This window comes from Carassius auratus, unplaced genomic scaffold (assembly GCF_003368295.1).
Source record: "Carassius auratus strain Wakin unplaced genomic scaffold, ASM336829v1 scaf_tig00012744, whole genome shotgun sequence".
Taxonomy (NCBI): Eukaryota; Metazoa; Chordata; class Actinopteri; order Cypriniformes; family Cyprinidae; genus Carassius; species Carassius auratus.
The window spans coordinates 1-21,762 of record NW_020524323.1 but is presented as its reverse complement, the minus strand read 5'-3'; positions in this window follow the sequence as shown (position 1 = coordinate 21,762).

Below are 21,762 nucleotides of genomic sequence, written 5' to 3'. Positions count from 1 at the left end.
ATATATATATATATATATATAAAAATGAACATTTGCTGAGAATTTACTCACCCTCTGGCCATCCAACATGTATATGAGTTTGTTTCTTTACTGGAACAGATTTGGAGCAATTTAGTATTCCATCACTTGCTCACCAATGTCAATGGGTGCCGTCAGAATGAGATTCCAAACAAATGATAAAAACATCACGATAATCCACAAGTAATCCACACCACTCCAGTCCATCGATCAACATCTTGTGAAGCAAAAAGCTGCATCAATTCATCAAGATGTTTTTAACTTAAAACAGCATCTGGCCAAAATATGAGTTTATAAAACGTTTTTGCTTTTAAACAGTGATTGATCTGTGCATATTTTTCTCCACCCACATTTTAGCTGGAAGCAGTCGTTTGAAAGTGAAATGCTTTAATCATGGATATGTTTGTTATTTGTGTATAATGTTTCATGTGATTGTTTTTATCAGCTGTTTAGACTCTCATCCCGACGGCACCCATTCACTTCGGGTGATTCATTGGTGAGCAAGTGATGTAATGCTAAATTTCTCCAAATCTGTTCCAAAGAAGAATATCTACATTATTGATGGCCTGAGGGTGGGTACATTTTCAGCAATTTTTTTGGGGTGAACTACTCCTTTAAATATAGGGTCAAAGGAAGCACATCCAAAAATGTCTTGGATCAGTTTTTCTCTCTTTATTCAAGAATAAAATAAAATGTTTATAATAAAAATCACAATGTTTCTGATGAAAGTCTTTGACCAAAACTTTGTTATTTTTGAATAAAGGGATAATAACAGTGTGCAGATCTTTTTTCTATTATTTGAACCATTCCTTTAACCATAATAACCCTGCCATGCACTAACCGTTTTTGTCCCCCAATATTAGACACGGGCCATTGCTCTAATAGCTGATTCCCATACAGGTAGATAAAGAGAAATGATAACCACAAACTCCAGCTCGACATGCGGGTCACCCTTTTGTTTCCCAACCTCACGGTCAATCACAATAATACCATTCAGTAAGGTGACAGTAATGTAGCCCTTATGCAAAACCTGCCACCGGTATGCTAAACAGGATTTACAAACCCCCCGATATTGATGCAGCCTAATTTCTGAAGTATTGTCAGTACAGCTTTAGTTGTGTTACCTGGGGAAATTCAACAACTCCTCTTAAAAGTATATCATGACGTTCTTTTCTAGTTGTTGCACTTTGGTACGTGTCTGGTCTGCTGGTGTTGTAGCAGTTACTCTCGGACGGCTCAGATATCAGCCACCATCCATCATTGGGTTAACGCTTTTCGCCGTGTTGGTAATGATCGTTCTCTGCAGGATTATGCCATTTCTGCACCTATCTAATTAGGTCCTCTCTATGATAGCGATGTGTCTCGTTGAAAATGGGGCTGTTTTGTATTAAAATATGATTGATTGTCTGGTTTGCTTGCTGTGCATCCTCGGGAGCCGATGTAGCGGAGGCATCAACCTCGATGAGTCATGAGTAAATGACAGACTGCTTGTTCTGTTCCCTTCAGTTCCACGAACACGGCAACACAATGGTCCATGAGACACAGACCGAGCTGAGATCCATTTAGAGCCAAGAGGGAGAGAAAAAGATTTGACACAACAGTAATAGGAAATTGTGAATCAGCGTGCATGGAGATTGAGCTTTATTTTTTCTTCTTCATTTCTTTCTCTTGCACTTTCCACAACTAGAGTACAAAGTAGTTTCTGAAATGCTCTTTTTGAGCCATGCATCAGTGAATGGAGGTACTTAACCTTCAGAAAATGTTGATCGTCTACTTTGGGAGGTCAAGCTAAATATTATATGAGCTGTTTTGTTGCATCTGTAATATTATACGAGGCTTGCAAACTTTTGCACCACTGCAGTTTGGGACATGCTAGAATATAGTATAAAACCCTGTTTTGGTTTTTGTTTTCTATAATTTGATTTAAAATATTGGGTAGGGTTACCAAGGGTTGGATTATAATTAATGCAATATATATATTTCTGTTTAATGATTATTTTTATTTCTTACAATATCTTTGACAGCAAGGTTAAATGTTTAAACTTTTCACAGTGTTTACATATAGTACTTTTTTATTTTAATTTAATTTGGAATATTTATTTGTTTATATTTTTAAATTGTGCAATCAATCAGTGACCGGGCATTTCTTTATGTATATTAACAGTACTCTTTGCTAGTTTGGTTGTTAATATAAAAACTATTTTGAATACTTAAGCTCGTTTAAAAAATGCAATGAATATATTAAATAAATAAATAAATAGGTTATGCTAATTACATTTTCTTAACATTTGTTACATTTGCGTAAAAACTACGCAAAATAGAATGTGATCCCTCAAAACCCACATGAATTTCTGTCATGCTCTAAGCAAAAAAGAATAGACGTTTATAGAAGTCATTTTTCCTTCTAGGTAAGTCTTATGGTAATCTTTAGCTTTTAAAGGATAACTAATTGCACGAACCACAAAACAGCTGCCTTTTTGTGAAAAGTAATCAGACCTTCATTGCTCCAGCCCCCCAACCCTTTATTCAAAGTGACTGTATGGTTGTATAAAGCATGCATGGAGTTTCTTTATTCACCTAGTTTAATGTTATTAGATGACTACAGAGGTTAAAAATAAACCGCATGCTAAAATTATGGATAGTTTTATAAAAGTACCATGTCCGGTGCAGTTTGTTGTTTTCAATGTCAATGTACACAAATATATGTTAATAATATTCAAATATTAGCATATGGCACCTTCAAAACTACACAAGAGGGCCAGCGACTCTAGCATCCCAATGACCCATGTGTGATAAACCAAAAAACGTGACACAAGTTCAAGCAATTTATGATTTAAATGTCTCTCAGAACTTCCCATTAGCTGGTTTGCAGATGACTTTTAATGTTCAGGAGAAACATGTTTATGCAATCCCATCGACTGCTATATGCAGTGGGAATATAAACTGCATCTCATCTTATCCTTTTTGAAAGTTCATCTAAATTACGTTTTGCTAAATGGATACATTTTAAATGTAATTTAAATTTACATCTGATTTTTTTATTTATTTACAAACAAGTAAAAAACAGTAAATTTGTTATTACTTGCACTACTGTCTGTTCATCCAGAATACTGAGTAATCCATTTGCACACTGAAATTTTTTCTATGCACTTTACTGTCCATTGCACTAGTGTAAATGATGTTCATAGTTTCTGCCTATAGTGTACATACACTTTACATAATCCATCTGTATAGTTTGTTCATAGTACACCTATATGTATATCATGCTGATAGTATTTAAAATCTGTAAATTATGTCCATAGCCTAATCTGTATATTTATTGTACATTTGTAACATATTGTAGACACTATATCCTGTACTTACTGCTTATTGCACTTCTGGTTAGATGCTAACTGACTTGTACCTTACATGTGCAATGACAATAAAGTTGATCTAAACCAAAAAAATCTAATCTAATCAATTGTGTTTTGAATTCTGAACTCGCTCAACCACTGAAAACAGGAAGTTACACCTATCTACTTTTCCATAACGCTCTCTCTCTTATGCATATAAACTGAATGCTTTTAGTTTCGAGAAGCTGCAGTAAACTAAACTAGTCTTCTAGTACGAGACCTTAATGGGGTCATATGATGATGCTAAAAAGAACATTGTTTTGTGTATTTGGTGTAATGAAATGTGTTTATGTGGTTTAAGTAAAAAAAAAAAAGCATTATTTTCCAAATAGTGTACATTATTGTTTCCCCTTTATGCCCGCGTTCTGAAACACATAGATTTTTAAGACTTTTAAGGCTCATCACTCTGAAAAGCAAGGTGTGCTCTGATTGGCCAGCTATCCAGTGGATTGTGATTGGCCAAATGTTTCAAGCGTCTGACTGAAATGTTACGCCCCTCATCATATACCGTTATGGCATGTCCCGGTCAGAACATCAACATGACACGACAAAACAATAAAACCCATTTTAAATGAGGCAGTTGTTGCATTCAGTGGCAACATTTTCTGATTATAATGAATTATACTGTCTTTTTACGTGTTTAATCACACCGCGTAAATATGAAACCATGTCTGCATTCGTGATTGAAGAAATGACAAACAAGAAGTGCTACTCTACACTGCTCAAAACTCACGTTTGAATCATCAGTGGCAAATCCTTTACATATGAAAACAAACTTACATACTGTGAGTAAGAAGCGCCAGACTGTCGTTGCAAAGAAAGAGCAATGGCCAGTGGCTTAAGTGAGTGGCAGCCGTTTTTTGCGTTTTTGTAAATCTTCCCACATCGTGACGTAGACGTGGGGGCATGGCAGAGTCTTAACTTTGATAAAGAATATCTCTTGGGCAATGTTCCCTCTAAGCTGCGCGCGTGCGCGGCCGCGCAGGCCAGTCGAAGTAGTCGCGCAATAGATTTTTCAGACCGCGCACATTTTTAAACTGCACAAACAATTTTTTTTTTCCAGGGGTTAAACATCTGAGCATCAAGGCGATGTAATAAACATTTAAAATACTGAGATGTGACAACCAAGCCGGATGTACGTTAGAATGTTTACATACAAGTATCCTAGGTTACTCTTGGCGTGCCCCAGCAGTCATACAGTAGGCTAACATGGCGAAGAGAAAGGCAGAGCAGGTGCCCCAAAAAAAGGCCTGCCTAACGTTTAAACGTGAGTGGCTAGATGAAATAGTCCAAACTGACACAAAAGATGGTCCAGGTAGGATAAAACTGTCAGACATATTTACATATGAAGAAAGGAGTGGCGTGATCTGCAAATTCTGCTCGGAGGCCAAAGTGAAAGGAGAGTTCGCTCGGGGGAAACATTGGTCCGAGTGGAAGCTTGATTACCTTAAGCGTCATCTGACACAGAAAGTCCATGTAGATGCATTGAAAACATTAAGACTTAGACATGGGAACTCTATTGATAAAATTCTCACCGAAACTAATGAATCCCGAGAGAGACGAATTCAGAGAGCACGATCCGACCCTGAACAAATAAAAATATTGATCGACAATGTGATGCTAGCAATTAACACCAACATGTCCATGTTATCAGTTCAGGATATACACGATCACATGGCAAAATACGTCGACCTACCTCAGAGTTGGAGAAGCAAAAATTATGCTTTTGTATTTGTGGAATGCATCAACTCAGTTGTGCAGACTGAGATGATAAGCAGCATAAGAAATGCTCGTGTCCACACACTAATTGTGGATGAAAGTACCGATATCTCAGTGCATAAGATGCTTGTGCTTTACATTAAGTTTCGGGAGCAAACTGATTTCAGTTACAAGACAGTTTTTGCTGGAATCATTCAGCTTTCAGGATGCACTGCAGAAAACATCCTTGATGCCATTACCAAGTTCTACGCAGACCATGCGCTAGACATGAACAAAATGGTCATGTTTACTTCAGATGGTGCTTCTGTCATGTTAGGCAGACATAAAGGAGTAGCTGCTTTACTGAAGCGTCAGGTACCCCACCTGACTGAGCAACACTGCGTGGCCCATAGGGAGGACTTAGGAATCGATGACAAATGGAAAGATGTCCCTATAATGAAAGAGGTAGAAACGCTACTCCGGACAGTATACTCCATGTTTTGTAGATCATCTGTGAAGAAAGCCAAATTCACAGAGATGGCAGAGGTTTTAGAAGTGGATTCGCTGTCTTTTAGACCTTTGAATGAAGTGCGTTGGCTGTCACGCTACCAAGCTGTGCATGCTTTTTTGCGAAATTTCAGTGCGTTGATATTTATTAATTGCTCACAGTACTGAAATGTGCGCTCAGAAAAAAAATAATTTGCTCAGTGCTGAAAAAAATTAGAGGGAACATTGCTCTTGGGATCTGAGACTTTAGTCTTTGCAACCTTTACAGATCTTCTTTATGCACCAAGAGCTTGTAACACTCCAAAGAGAAAGGAAAAATTGAAATTGCATCATATGACCCTTTTAATTAGGTGCACCTCTACATCACAATTTAGGCCTGCTCTGTCTGGCACGCATCAATTGTACGAATTGCAAGTGCTGTTGGGAATAAATTGTCAAACAGTGAGATGTGAGCAGATGTATGCATTCTCTCAGATCAAATTCCATTGAAATTCACAAGGCCTCCTTTGAACGTATCATAAACAGTCTGTTGACCCAGAAAGGTTTTGAGGAAGCTGATGGTAAATGAGGGAGAATGTTTGTCTGTGTTTGTGTTCGGATATGCAAAGCAGACAAGACTTTGAAAGACAGGAATGAGGTACATGCTCACAGCTTTACATATATAACATGCTGTATGGGAGTTTTACATTTTCTGAATAATATGTGAGTGGTGTTTGCACGTGCAAGGATATTGTGGGTGGTTGCTAAGGTTTTACTAAGCAATTGTAAAACCCTAGAAAAATTGACTAAAATTCTGAGAATAGTTCACCCACAAATGAAAATGTGCTTAAACTTTACTCATCCTCAGGCAATCCATGATGTAGATGAGTTTGTTTCTTCATTGGATCAGCAAATTCCATCACTTGCTCACCAATGGATCCTCTGCAGTGAATGGGTGCCGTCAGAATGAGAGTCCATACAGTGAATAAAAACATCACAATACTCCACATGTAAACCAAAGGCTGTATGTTTGTAATAAACAATAAACCGTCGGAAACAGGAGAGAAATATGCACAGATCAATCGCCATTTACAAGCCAAAACAGTTCTTAACAAATATGTTCATGAATTTTAATGTGAGAGGACAACATTGGAGGAGAGAGAAAGTGTTATTATGGATTATAGAGTCATATTTTGGCTAGAAGCAACAATGTTAAAAGAATCTTGATGAATTAGATGCAGCTTTTTTTTCCAAAAATGTTAATTCTGTCATGACAACTCTCAGAGAGTTTATGAGAATGTTAATGTTTTTGGTCTTGGTGGAAAAGATCTGCTATGATGCTGCGTACAGAGCCTTACTACTGCCAATACATCACAAACATGCTGCTGTGAGAATATAAGAAATAATGCTGCTGCACATATAACATATGAAATAACCCCCATATATAACATGCATAAAATCACCTCATGGCAGATCTATACAGGTGGAGCTGGGGAAGGTGGAGGGTTTCTGAAGCGCACTGCAACTGAGTGTTTGAATGTTGAGTAGAAAGTTCATTGGTTGCTGATATAAAAAAAAAGCAATCAGCTCCACCATGTGAATAATGGTGTCATTATATCAGATTAAGTTAGACTCAGTCTGTGTCATCTATATTTTCATGACAGAACTTTGAATTTAATGGACAGGAGTGTGGATTATTGTGATGTTTTTATCAGCTGTTTGGCACCCATTCACTGCAGATGATCCACTGGTGAGCAAGTGACATGATGTTACATTTCTCCAAACCCGTTCTGATGGAGAAACAAACTCATCTACATATTGAATGACCAGAAGGGGAGTAAATTTTTAGCAAATGTTCATTTCTGGGTGAAGAACTCTTCTTCTAATGAATATGACATGAGAAAACACTGACTAAATCTAAAGGAATTTTTCATCAAAAGTATGACTTAATCTAAGACAAAAAAAAGTGAAAAGTTGCACCTTTGGCCATGCATTCCTGTCATGACATGTTTTTCACCCATTTTTATTGTGCAGCTAGAAAAGTATAGCATCACTCCTAAACACAATGCATTTTTAGGGATCACGACATACACCAAAGTTTATTACTTGAATTCAGGGGTTTGTTAAGGTCCCTAAGCCTTTTACTAGTGTAAGCAATAATAATAGTGATGCTTATCTTACCAAACATCATTAATTACTTATAGTGTCATATGAACATCCAATATTTAAGGCGAATCATGCATACCCTGCTATTACAGTAGAACAATGTGAAGATTTAGATATCATTTGGTTTTCTACATGCTGCTTATTATTTATGAGTTTCTACAGTGAAGCGAGGGTGTAACCATCCAGTAGAGGGTCAGCCAAACCACAACACGCCACAATGATCAGCCATCCATTAAAACACATAAATGGAACGTCTTTCACTGTGGGTTCCAGTTCTTTGTTATGTATCTGCAATATTTTTTAAATAGTCATATATATATATATATATATATATATTATTATTATTATTATCAATCAGTGTTATGCAATAGTCAACATACTTTAGTATCATTGATATTTTGAAATAATTTTTATTAATATTTTGAACTGGTTTTTATATTTTCCAGTCTCATTTACATTTTTTACATTTAATTTTGTAGTGATTTGTAGTGATTTTTCATGAATAAAAAAAAATCTGTATAAATCGGTATATTTTTTTTCAGTTTAAGTAATTTTAATACTTATAAAACTAAAAGAAAATTAGAAATGATGTTTGCATGGCAACTAGCTGAAAAAGGTTTATTTATTTTTATTTCAGTCCACATTTGTTAATTCAAATCACAGATTTTTTTTGGTTTGAGCGAATTACTCAATCTATAGATAATTTTCATTCTTGCTATGCAAAGTCAGTTAAAGATAATTATTAAATTAATGATAATTAACTGTAAATCAGCAACCCTTTTCAGTTTAAAAGACAAGAAAACTCCTGTTTTCCATGCTATGTCCCTTCAGTGTTTACACTGCGGCCTGCTAATTAATTCCTGCTAGAGTCTGTGGTTTGTGAGTCAGGAAGAGTGACTGACCCCCGAAGAAAAATCTGAGACAAAACAACATCAAGGAATGTGGATTAAACAGTTTGTGTATCTGGCGGCCATCCTACAGATTCCTTGGAATGATCTGATTTGCCTACTGATACACATTCAAATTGAATTCAGAGAGCTGTGGCTTAATGGTTTAAGTTCTGGACTGGTAAAGTTGTTGGTTTGAGACACTAAAGTGGAAATTCATGAACTTACCACCAGAACAATATTTATGGCAAAAAAAAAGCTCTAAATTCATGATTGGTTGAGCTACACTTTAAAGTAGCCAATGCACATCTATGACTGCTGAACAATGCATCTGTCCAAAAAATCCCATTGAAGTCTTGCATTGTGGCGGTTCGTATTGCACAGTCAACCAAGACTCACATTTTCTTCAGAAAATGCCAAATTTGAGTTATTATTAAGAACATTTTTTTAAATGTTGTCTTTTGCTGAATCTAAACCATTTTATATGTGATTATACCTCTTGGACCAGTGTGTTACTGTGATTTTTAGGATTGTTAAAGGGTTAGTTCATCCAAAAATGAAAATTATGTCATTAATGACTCACCCTCATGTCGTTCCAAACATGTAAGACCTCCGTTCATCTTCAGAACAGAGTTTAAGATATTTTAGGTTTAGTCCGAGAGCTTTCTGTCCCTCCATTAAAAACCTATGTACGGTATACTGTCCTTGTCCAGAAAGGTAAGAAAAGCATCATCAAAGTAGTCCATGTGACATCAGAGGGTAAGTTAGAATTTTAGTCAATCGTTCGTTCATTATCTGGCTCGGTGTTCATCTTCAGTTCTCTCTTCACAGCAGTTCAGTCAGTGTACTGTTTGAGTGCATGAATTAATCTGAGATATTGGTTTGTTTGAACTCAGAGGGAATGTCAGCCACATTAAAAAAGTTAACAGCTTAAGTCATTTGTGGATTAATGCTTATTGGAGACGCGAACCGTTTAACCTCTGAATACGGGACAACTAAGTTTACTTCACTATATTACAAGCAAATCTATTCTAATCTACACAAACTATATATCGTTGGAAAGGTCTAAGACTCCCAAATATATGAAGAGTTCAGATGCAAAAGCCTCTAAGTGCCATCTGATATTAGGATTTTTATCAAGCTCCTATGCTTAGGTTGAGTCATTTTACTTTAATGGCAATGTGCAGGTCATTTTCCAGGCTATTAAAGTGAAATAACTGAACATAAATATAGGAGCCTGATAAAAATCCTTATTTTAGATGAAAATTTCAGATGGCACTTAGAGGCTTTTGCATCTGAACTCTTGACATTTTTTCTAATGTTATTTGTTAAAAATTATGTAGGAAAAGTAATGGATCAATTTATGACAAGAGTGCACCCTATAAAAATCTAAATTATAACAGGAGTTTTGACCTTTGTTTGAAAAAAATACTTCTTCGTTGACTTTTTCTCTATCACATTTTAGAAATCATCAGAAATTATATATCAACTGAAAACTTAAACTCTCAAAATTCATCCTTTAAAACCCATTTTAAAATCAGACATTGCATTACCATGTAAATGGTACATTAATATCATGTTACAAAATGTTTTCAGTCATGAATTATAAAAATGTAGGTTTGTATCATGCACAATCAAGTCTATCTTCAAAAACGTGTGTGACAGTTAAGGGGTTAAAACGATTCAGTTCGATTTGGTGAACTGGTTCAAAAAGATCCGAATGATTCGTTTGCGAACCGGATATCACAAACTGCTTTTATTTTAACTCTTTCACAACAGACACGGAAGAGACCACAATGCTGGATAAAGTTGTAGTTTTTGTTATTTTTGGACCAAAATGTATTTTCAATGCTTCAAAAAATTCTAACTGACCCTCTGATGTCACATGGAGTGTTTTGATGATGTTTTTCTTACCTTTCTGGACATGGACAGTATACCGTACACACAGCTTCAATGGAGGGACTGAGAGCTTTCAGACTAAATCTAAAATATCTTAAACTGTATTCTGAAGATGGACAAAGGTCTTACGGTTTTGGAACAACATGAGGGTGAGTCATTAAGGACATAATTTTCATTTTTGGGTGAACTATCGCTTTAAGGAAGTTTTAGGCACTCTAGCCTCACTTTGTGCATAAAAGCACCTTTTACAACACAACAACAAATGCAACTTCTTAAGTTTCAAGGGCTTGTGTTGGACACCAAATTAAATATGAGCATTCATTGAGGAGGTCAAGAATTCAGATTTGGAATGTGACCTCTGACCTCTCTTTGAGAGAATGTGAGCGATGCAGCAGACGTGGAGGTGAGGTTAATCGGCCTTCACAGGTGACGCTGTCCTTCAGCCGGCACGTGCAGAGACACTGCGCACCACAATCCTTTCATTGTGCCTGAATTAAGTAAAAGGAATTTGATTCGACTCAGGCCATTCTGTAAGATAGAGAAATCAACCTGACGTGGCTTTAAAGAGCAGATCAATTCCTATCCACGTGTTAAGCCACCCTGCAGTGATAGGGCTGGAATTCAAGCCCAAATGAAATTTAGTGTACAGCAGTGAAGGGTGAGTAATATGACGAGGAAAGATAGTGATTTAAAAGGCTTTTACATGACTGGAGTACACCCAAAGAAAGACTCCACATTTATTGCCACCAGTTGAGGTGATGCTTTGCTACTCTTCCCCCCCACCCCCCCTCCATCGCTTAAGGCTGTTGCATGGCGTCCAATAGGTGGGTTTCTAAATCTGAGCTCAGTGTTGCATCATTTCTAGATGAACGAGACAAATACAGCAGGCATCAGGATGGTCTTGGCTACCCGCTCCATCACCGGATGAACTCTCATTGGATTCATTTTTCAATGTATTGCCTTTCTACAGTCTCTCAGCAAGATGGATGTGTCAAAACTTTCAGTGCATGCTCAAAAGTTTGAGCGCTTTTTCTTTTCTCACATACAATACTCACACGTGACTGTTGCATGGGTATTGCATTATAAAGAGTTTAGCGCGTCGTTTTATCCAATCAGTAGTCAGGATTTTGCATAAATATGTTGGATATTTGTTAAAGGATTATTTGCACAAATTAAAGTTAGTTTAATTAATTAAGTTAATTCCAAAATGTGCAACTTTCTTCTGTGGAACATAAAAGCAGATATTTTGTAGAATGTCTGAGCTGCTCTTTTTCTTAATGAAACTGGTGATTTAAACTTTCATTAAAAAAAAGACACAACTGCATTATATTCAGTCTTAAGTCTTTTGATAGCTTTGTGCACAGACAAGCTCTCAAATCTAATTCATGCTTGCAGTTAATTTAAAACAGTCTAGCACATTACACCATGATCGGTCACAAGATATATTGGAAACAATGATGTTTCACATCACTTGATGTGCCACAGTGTGCCTAGAGGCGCTATGCTTAAATGTGAACATTATGAAAATGACTATTTTGTTCCTCAGAAGAAATCAGTATGGGTTTGGAACAATGTGAGTGTGAGTAAACCATGACAGAATTTTCATTCTTGGGTGTAGTAACTGCATAAATCCTTATTTAAGCAGTAATACACGTTCAATACAGGTTCAAGAGTTCAAGTTTATTTTTTTTAATTTTTTTTGTAACTTAAATGTCTTTATTGTAACTTTTTTTTTTCTCCTTGCTGAATAAAATGATACATTCTTTTAGAAACTGAATCTTTATAAAGACAGCTGTTCTGGTATCCATCTTATATAATTCACAAGATGCTCTTTCGCACAGTAAACAGAGTGTTGACATCTTCAAGGAAATGTCAACCTAAGTGCTAAACCACAAAATCACACACCCTCATTAAACACTGTTCTGCTTTCTGGTTCAGGTCACCAGCAAAAATAACAGTCTGCATCAAATTGGATTCCAGCTGAGACACGTGAGAAGAGCTTTCAGGCTGCATGCAACTTTAAAATGATTCCCTCCGCCTGTTTTTGTCTCTCTTTCCGTCCAGAGAATATAAGTTGTCTCATGTGATTTGGGGAAGCGTGAGTAACAGGCTAATCTGTTGGGCTGGTCAGTGGTTGGAGGTCTTTGTGTGTTGGCCTTAGGCTCTGTGGTCTTTAATGGCTGGGGCTCCACGCCATCATCTGCTTCGCATTGGCAAGCAGTGCATTGCATTATGGGGTCACTGAGGTTCTCCTCTTCATATTCCCCTGTGGTTTGGAGGGTCTTCACGAGAGTGTTTGAGAAATCACTGTGGAGTGCATGCATATTTAAGACACGCTGTGCATGCAGAATGAAGTGTGCACGAATTTGCATGTGTCATGGAGGATGCAGCAGTCTAACTTTATCTGGTAAACACTATGTGTACTTCTCCATTATTGTGATCTAGACAATCTAGAATTGGCTCTTTGAAAAAGGCAGAACGTTTGCAGACTACTCAAAAGTGTTATTTTAGTCTCATTTATACTATTCTGATTAGATATTTTTATGTGGATTTTTTGTTTTCACTTTCATTGTAGGTTTGGGTTTGTTTACAATGTCGTTTTTATTAATTTTTGTTTAAATGTTCATTTTTATTTTATTCATTTTAGTTTATTTAGTTTTAGTCAGTTTAGCCCTTCAAGTTAACCCTTGTGCTGTGCTGAAAATCCTTTGTCATTTAGTTTTGCCTTTTAAAAATGACCGGACTTTTGAAAATTGCTTGTCAATCTCTCATTATGCTACTGTAAATTATCAAATTTTATTTTTTTTATAAATAGCACAGGTTTTGTACTTCTTTTTGGAACTGATTGATCATAGGCCTCATTGACCTGAGCTTATAGGCGCCACAGTTTTTGAGTGAAAAACAAAAAATAACTTTGTGGATATTCTTTTATATTTTTGCAAATAGTTTAATTTCGAATTTGCTGATTCTAATTTTCACCCAAAAACAAGTTTGAATCTAAAGATTAAAACCAATATTTGTAAATAATTTGGCAAAATGAGAGATTACAAGCATTTTTTTTATTATTATTTTTTGGCCGGTAGTTTTTATTTTATAATGTTGAAAAAAATCCTCAGAGAGAATGGAAAAAAAACATAAATATAAATATTAGATAGATAGATAGATAGATAGATAGATAGATAGATAGATAGATAGATAGATAGATAGATAGATAGATAGATAGATAGATAGATAGATAGATACATTAATAAAGAAGGGGAGGGAAATTGTTAAAAATTAGATATGTTGCCTTTTGCATTTTTATATTTTTTATTATTTTATTTAAATTTCATAAATTTTAGGGAGACTTTTTTTTTTAATGTTAACTACAATAACCATGTCACCCTATATCTAAATCATTATATACACTACTGTATATAATACATTGTTGGATGTATTGCTGCTGCTGTGAGCAATAGAAAATGTACACAAACATCTTTAATATTTTCTGTGCATGCAGTAACAGTGCAAAGTCAACTGCACCAGGCAAATTGTGCAGGGTTTATATGAATATAGCACTATAATAATAATTTGCATAAACATGAGACGTGTTTGTTCTAAAAAAAAAAGACAATGACTGATTATAAATATAAAAAAATGTGGACGGTCCTTTACAGCTGGATTGTTAGTGAAAGTTGACATCATTTACTGCTTGTAAATGTAACCCTCATGGCTTGAAATCTTTTGCATGTAAAGATGCTGTATTATCAGGACTTGTCTTTATAATCTCATCCATATACAGTGGTTTTATCAGCATGGTCTTGCTGCATGAGATTCAGCGTGTGCTCAGAGAAGCGAAGACAGTTTCTGTCATGTTTCTCATTGAGAGGAGCTGTTTTTGTGCAGCTGAACGCTATAAAACCTGCTAGTGCTGCCATAATTACTCAAGCAGATATGATGCATTTGACTGCGTAAAAATGTGCCCTGGAGCACACAGGAAAACAGCGCTGTAACCTCAATGCATATTCAGCTGACAACAGAAAGAGAAAGAGTAAGAAAGAACCCGAATGAGAGAGAGAGAGAGGAAGCCCTGTGATGATGACTCAATGGTAAACTGACTTAGGTTCCAAGTAGCAGGAGCAGATGAGTCAGAGTTTCCACTGTAACCAGCTCTCTCTCTCTCTCTTTTACTATCTCTCTTTCCCTTTTCTTTGTTTGCATATCTCTGTATGAAAAGGTGTGTTTATGTGTTTGTGTGTGTGCAAAAAACACATTTACACCTACAGTATGTGACGTCACTCAATTTGTTAACATGCACATACACACAGTGCATTTGTTAGTTTATCCTGCTGTAAATCATAATGCATTTACATGGCAAAATGGCAGTTAGAAAAAAATAAGAAAGAAAAAAATGTAAAGAAATGTTATTTTACAGTTTATACTGATTTTTTTATTATGGAAGCCAATTTCTGCAATGGAATAAAAAAAAGGAAAAAGGTAACTACAAATCACAATTTTGAATTTATATCTCGAATTCAGACTTTGTTTCTCTCTTTTTTATTACGATATATAAACAGACAGAACTGCTGGACAAAAACTTGCAATTCTGAATTCTGTGTGTGCATCAATCAATTTGTTTTTATGTTTCTGCCACAGAATAAAAAAATCACCTTCATTTTGTTTTCAAGCCTGTATACTGTTTTTTAATGTGTATCACAAAAAGGGGAATATTAGAAATTTTCTGCACTTACAATGATGGTGATTATGCTGGTAAAGCTCCAAAAAGAAGCCATAAAAGAACCTTTTGTCTGCATGATATGGGCACTAAGGTCTTATAAAACCATATATATTTACTGTGTGAACATTTTAAGCTGTTATTCACTCAATCACCTCCACAAAAGCTTTAAAATGGACAACAGTGTTGAGAAGCCAAAGGCCATTGCATGCCATGTGACCAAACATCCATTTAACATTAAATCTTAACGTGAATAACAAGATAAAACTGTGTCTCTTCTCTTCCTCACACAGATCAATCCTACAGTATGTCTTGACATGCCATATAACACACTAGTCGTATGAACTACTTTGCTCATTTTCTGCATTCCTTATTGTGGGATGTTTTTTTCAGATGGATCAGAATTTGCCTTGCATGTTAAATTCATATCACATTCATCTGCATGGTGTGAAAACTTCCCCATGTGCATGTGTGGCCCAAAGCTTGTCTCATGTGGGACTCTAATCTTCTGGTTTCGTAACTGACCTTGAAAGCATTACTGTATGTCAGAGATGGTTTATGGCCATCAGGTTGCTTTTAGAATGGCCTACGACTGGCTGATCATGAATCAGACGTAGGTGGGTCACGAATGCTGTCTCTCAGTATGAGAAAGCTCTGGGTGAGTGGGCACAGGAGCTCTGAATCTGTGGGCCGAGGCAACAAGCACCACAAATAAACATGGGGGGATTTTTTCACTCAAACAGTACGAAAGTGCACGCATTAGCTAGAAAACTGGACACCTTTGAGCATAGAAGTTTAACAGTGAAGCATATTTGGACAATTAACTTGACATGCTACAGTTGTGTCATGATGTACTCCACTATATATATGTATATGTATATGTATATGTATATGTATATGTATATGTATATGTATATGTATATGTATATGTATGAATATTTATATTATATGTGTATATCTCGCCCTATATGCCAGTTTGGCTATATGATAATCGAGAATAAGAAAGCTTCATGAATAACGATCTACATTTATGTGTGTTTCTCACTATGTTATTATATGGCTTCAAAAGACTTATAGCGCAAAAGCATTTTTTTTGTGAATTAGCATTATTTATTTTTTTTGCCCTGTAATTTTTAGCTCATAACCTGTGGGCTCCATGAAAAAACTAACATACAGGTTCTGAGTAAATAATGGCATTTTATTCATTCATAGTATTCATAGTAAATTATTCATTTCACCTGAGCCTTTGATGCAATAGGTCAGCTACACTTTGGCTTCTTTGGTGATCTAAGATGGCCACTCCAAACACCCACAGACACACATCCGCTCCTCCAGTGGTCATCCTGACCCACGTCTTATGTTGCAATGGCAGTAATAACAGTGCTCTGATAAGACATGCCCTACATAGCACATATGTGAGTTCTGGGTGAGATAAGCCCTGTCTGCATTAGACTCTTTGATATCGCGATCTCGATACATGTGGCAAGCTGCTATCTGCGCCAGTGACGCTTGCTCTTATAGATGAAGAGATAACTGTGACAAAGCATCACCAGTAGGAAGAACTCCACTTTATTTGGCTGTGAAGGTGATAAGGGATCCTCTGTTATTCTTCCCCCTTTGTTGCCACGGTTACAGCAAATGAAATTAGTGAGGCGGGGATCAAAACATGACATGTGTTCATCTTTAATGCTTGCTGTCTGCTCTCATCTAATGTTAGATGCTAAGAATAGCCACATACATATTGTATGTTGTAAACATAGAATGTACAGTCTCAGTCTCAAAATATATTTATTTATTTAGCATAAATGTAAACATTTATTTGGGAGTCATCTTATAATCGAATTAACATAATTACAATCATTATCGCAAAATAAACTCCAACAGGTTGAACAGGGCTGGTGTTGTATGACCCTAAAAGATTTTATTTAGCAATAATGTTACTTGAACCTATAAAATTAATAAATTGCGATATTGTTAAGTTGACCCAAATGTGAAAATTTGTTGAAAATTTACTAGGCTATTTAATGTAGATGAGTTTGTTTCTTCATCAGAACAGATTTTGAGAAATTTAGCATTACATCACTTGATCACCAATGGATCCTTTGCAGTGAATGGGTGCCGTCAGAATGTGAGTCCAAACAGCTGATGATAAAAATCACAATAATCCACAAGTAATCAACACCACTTTAGTCCATCAGTTAACATCTTGTGAAGAGAAAAGCTACGTGTTTGTAAAAAACAAAATCCATCAAGACATTTTTAACTTCAAACCATTACTTCTTTTATCCGCAATATTGCTTTCTCAGGTGAATCAGGAGAGAAATATGCACAGATCAAGCTCTGTTTACAAGCAAAAACAGTTCTAAACAAATATGTCTGTGGGTTTTGATGTGACAACAAAGGATGGACTTTTCATGGGAGAAAGAAATATTATGAATTATGGACTATTTTTTTTGTCCAGAAGCAATGTTTTAAGGTTCAAATGCCATAATAATAGATTTGTTTCATGCAAACACAGGTTTTTGCTTTATAAGATGTTAATTTTATGAACTGGAGTCATGTGTATTACTTGAGGATTATTGTAATTTTTTTTTATCAGCTGTTTGGACTCTCATTCTGACGGCACCCATTCACTACAGAGGATCCATTGGTGAGCAATTTCTCCAAATCTGTTCCCATAGAGAAACAAACTCATTTTAAATGGCAGAAGGTGAGTACATTTTGAGACTGAATTAGTCCTTAAACAGCGTAACTAAACGCTCCTGCTGTAGACATGCTAATCGATTGCAGTTTAAACATGATAAAGTTTCACATCAGTATTAGTCACTGATGTAATTTCAGATAACTGTGGGAAAAGGAAAGAAACTAACCACATTCTGACTGTTGTTTAGAGATGAGAGCTCTACAGATACCGAATGCCATTTGCAGGAAAGATAGACAATACCAGGTTATTTTAAATGCAGCTAAATGTGACCATGATATGCTGATGACTTTTAAGATATTGATTTCAGTCCTGCTTCGCTTCTATAGATGTATTAGCAAAGAGAAACCAAATCTGACATTTATAAAAGTTATCAGTGTGGTTTCACTGTCATACTGTAGACGTCATCGCACTACTTTCATACAGACATATTGTGAAAGTCGTTTAGCATGATTCTGTCAAGTACATGACATTACCATTTGACAGCTCTAAGAATGCAACATGCTAAATTATGAATTTCTGACACAGTTTGATACTCAGCATTGGTTACAAATTGACATGATGTAGCTTGAGGTTTTTGGGCCTTGTGTTTGAGTTAGTGCTGCGGTTTATGGGAACTACAATTGATGTTGGTCCAAGAACACCATAATCACATTGTGTTTTAGAAGGCATCAGTGCAATTTTTACTTAGTCATGCTGCAATCACTCAGAAGTCAACAAATCATGAAGGAATGAGATTACAGAAAAAGATTACAAATGGTATAACATGATTCTGAAGAAATTTAAAGAAAATCTTTTTGGATTTTAACCAGATTTTTTATTTGGGTTTTATCAAAGATTACACAAAATACAGTAGACTATTAAATATCATCATGTTGGATTGAACTGGAATTCTAAGCTTAAAAATCTTTCTTGAGCAGGGCTGTAATTTCATGCTGCAGAAACAATCAGTGTAGTTTCATCTATCCATACGGTACACTAGCTTCTCCTGGGAGTCATATTTTCAGAATGGGCTTCTTGGCATCCGGAGCTGTTCTGTTTGAGAATGGAGGCAAGCCACAGCTGGATGAGTCATGGTCATTGATGAAGAGCTCAGCATTCAATTCCTGTACTGTATGTGTCTCCATCTTAACACACCTCTCACTTTTGCATGAACAGACAATTCTAGAACAATTCTACATAAAGAAATGTATACAGAAAATATATTTTTCCTTGTATACTCCTCATATATAATATGATATATTATATTATATTATATGCCTTATATTATATATATATATATATATGTGTGTGTGTGTGTGTATATATATATATATATATATGTGGTATATATATATATATATATATATATATATATATATATATATATATATATATATATATATATATATATATATATATATATATGTGTGTGTGTATATATATATATATATATATATATATATATATATATATATATATATATATATATATATATATATATATATGTGTGTGTATATATATATAAACTTTGACATTGGTATGTAACACACACACACATAATATATATATAAATATATATATATTATATTTTTTATAATATTTTTGTAGTTTATATGAAAATATATATTAACTATTGTGATAATAAACAGTTATTTAATTTATTTTATTAATTAATTTATATAAATATTTCAATAAATATTACTATTATATTATATTATATTATATTACAATTTATATAGTATAATAATGTATATATCTGATCTGTTTAAATTTTATAAGCAGAACACTTATGACTTTTGTAAATCACTTTCCATCTCAAATAAGTTGTTTTGCACTGGTCTGGTCTCCTAATAGATTCTCCTGTGATTAGTCACTATAGCTCAGAAGGCCAGTGTTGGCACGGCAGTTTATGCTTTCTCGGTTATTACACTGCCATTGCCATTGTTTTTGTTAATTATTTCAAAAGCATGATAATTATGTTGACAGTACTGCTTCAATGGAATGTGAGAGACCAAATAGTTAAGGATGGTAATTCTCTACGGAGACAATCAAAGCCTCTGCGGCCGATGAAGTTCTGCTGCGTGTCAGCCACTATAGTTGCTCCCAAACAAAATCAATGCAAAATGTTCCTTTTGCACAGCAAAATAACAAATTTGTAATGTTTTCCTGTATCAGTTCTTCATTGCACTTTATGCTTTTTGCGTTTGTTTTGCTGTTTTCTTGTTTATCTTGGCCGCAGAAACTTGGCATATGGTGTGATTGCTGGCCGCCGAGCTCATACTGGTGAACTTCTCTTGTGAACGCTCGTTTATCCGCCCCCGTGTTCAGTCAGGCCTCTGCCCGTACAGAATGTTATTGGAATCCATTTGATTTATTCAACTGTGGCGACAACAACCATATCAAAGTAATAACAACGAATGCCCTCAGAAGTCTAATGTGGTTTCCACTATGGCGGTTCAATATCTTTCCATGCACAATAGCAGAACACGCTGTGACAATGTAGCCTGCAATATGAAGGGAAAAAAACATTTTAGGATTTCTTTTTTGCCGTTTCCTATCTGGTCTAATCTCCCCTGTCTCGTACTGCATGACCCCGTCTTGATGGTGTCAGGAGATCACAGCGCTGGTGTATTTTGACAGCATTGCATTTCCTTGACAGGACATAAACAGGTGTGATGTCTGTGGAATGAGCCATTTACATGCAAGTGTAGTCTGACGCAGGACATGGTATGTTGTTTCCACTGCTGGCACAGGAAGAGGAAAATTCCTATGGAATGACAATTGCATTGGTAGGCACATCAAAGGCCTTCTGAGAACAGAAGGAAACAAACCGAACCCCTTTCACATCAGATTCCAAACAGATGTTACTGTATTTAGGACAATTCAAACCACCTTTGAGAGAGTTTAAAACTTCTGATTCGAAACAGGTATTCATCACTTTGTTGTTGAGTGTTAAAGTACGTTTTTTTTTTTTACATTTTATTTAAATACTGGTAAAAAAAAAAAAAGAAAGAAAAAAGCATTTGTATAGTTTGAATGCACTGTACATTTCTTTGGATAAATATGTCTGCTAAATGCCTAAAATTTAAAAATTGTACAAATGGAAAATAAGTTTATGTATCAAATAGCATTTTTTAAGGTATTTGTTTTCTTTTTTTCTATTATTAGGCTATTAATGATTTTTTATGTTTTTGAAAGAAGTCACTAATTCTCACTAAGGCTGCATTTACTTGATCAAAAATACCATAAAAACCAGTAAAATTGTGAAATATTATTACAATTTCAAATACATGTACTCTCAGGTTCATTACTCCAGTCTTCAGTGTCACATGATCCTTGAGAAATCTTTTTAATATGCTGATATGCTGCTCATGAAACATTTAATATTATTATTAATGCTGAAAACAGCTTCACATTTTTGTGGAAACCATAATACTTTTTTGTTCTTCAGGATTTCTATTCTGATTAATAGAAAGTTCAAAAGAAAAGCATTTATTTGAAATATACTTTTGTTGTCTCTTTTGATGAATCAGTGCTGAATAAAACTATTAAGTCAAAAACATGGATAAATCGCCTTCAAGATCATTAAAATTGTTTTTTATTTATTTTTATACAAGTAATCTCTTTCTTCTTGCTGACATAGTAGTAGTATTTCTTTTAATAATACATTTAAATGTATATTTTTATTTTGCATGAAGTACTCAGTTATGGGAGTGCATGATTATGTAATGCCAAAATTTAGATAAAGGGAAAAAAAATCTAATGAAATGTCATTTGTATACAGAAAATTATTTCAAAGTGTCAGTTCTGCTATCTTAG